Consider the following 1,041-nt stretch of genomic DNA (forward strand, 5'->3'; position numbering starts at 1 on the left):
AGCAGTGGTGGTGGTAGTGGTGGTAGTAGTTGTGTGGTGTGTAGTGGTGGTGGTGGTAGTGGTGGTAGTAGTAGTAGTAGTAGTCGTGGTTTAAGTCTTTAATTTTACTCAAGTATGACAACACTGTACTTTTTCCACCACCTGCAGTAGCATTAGTAGTAGAAGTAGTAGCAGTAGTAGTAGTACCAGTAGTAGTACCAGCAGTAGTAGTAGTAGCATTAGTTGTAGTAGTAGTAGTAGCAGTAGTAGTAGCAGTAGTACCAGTAGTATTAGTAGTAGTAGTAGCAGCATTAGTAGTAGTAGTAGCATTATAGCAGCAGTAGTAGCAGTAGTAGTAGTACCAGTAGTAGTACCAGCAGTAATAGTAGTAGCATTAGTTGTAGTAGTAGTAGTAGCAGTAGTAGTAGCAGTAGTAGTTAGCAGCATTAGTTGTAGTAGTAGCAGCATTAATAGCAGCATTAGTAGTAGTATTACTAGCAGTAGTAGTAGTAGCATTAGTTGTAGTAGTAGTAGTAGTAGTAGCATTAGTAGCAGCATTAGCAGTAGTAGCAGTAGTAGTATAGCAGTAGCAATAGTAGTAGCAGTGGTAGTAGTAGTAGCAGTAGTAGTAGTAGTAGCAGTGTATAGTAGTAGTAGTAGTGGTAGTAGTAGTAGTGTAGTACCAGTAGTAGTGGCAGCAGTAGTAGTAGTAGTATGTAAAAACACTGCCACATTTTCAGTTCTTACCCTGGATCAGTGGTACAATCTCCTTTCTGAATGTGATTGGCTCCTCCATAGACCGGCCACTCTTCATGGACACAACAGCTGGGTTCAGGTGAGTCTGGTCTCTTCTGCTGGACCCTGGCAAACATACAGGGATTTTTTTTTTCTCAGTTTTAAAAACAAGAGGAATCCACCTAGTAATAGTAGTAGTAGTAGTAGTAGCAGTAAAAGTATTAGTAGTAGTAGTAAAAATATTAGTAGTAGTATAAAAGTATTAGTAGTAGTAGTAGTAGTAGTTATCCAAAGGAGAGCAGAGGAAGCAGATTTCCCTTGTGAGAT

The sequence above is a fragment of the Salvelinus sp. IW2-2015 genome, unplaced genomic scaffold, assembly GCF_002910315.2.
Source record: "Salvelinus sp. IW2-2015 unplaced genomic scaffold, ASM291031v2 Un_scaffold4827, whole genome shotgun sequence".
Taxonomy (NCBI): Eukaryota; Metazoa; Chordata; class Actinopteri; order Salmoniformes; family Salmonidae; genus Salvelinus; species Salvelinus sp. IW2-2015.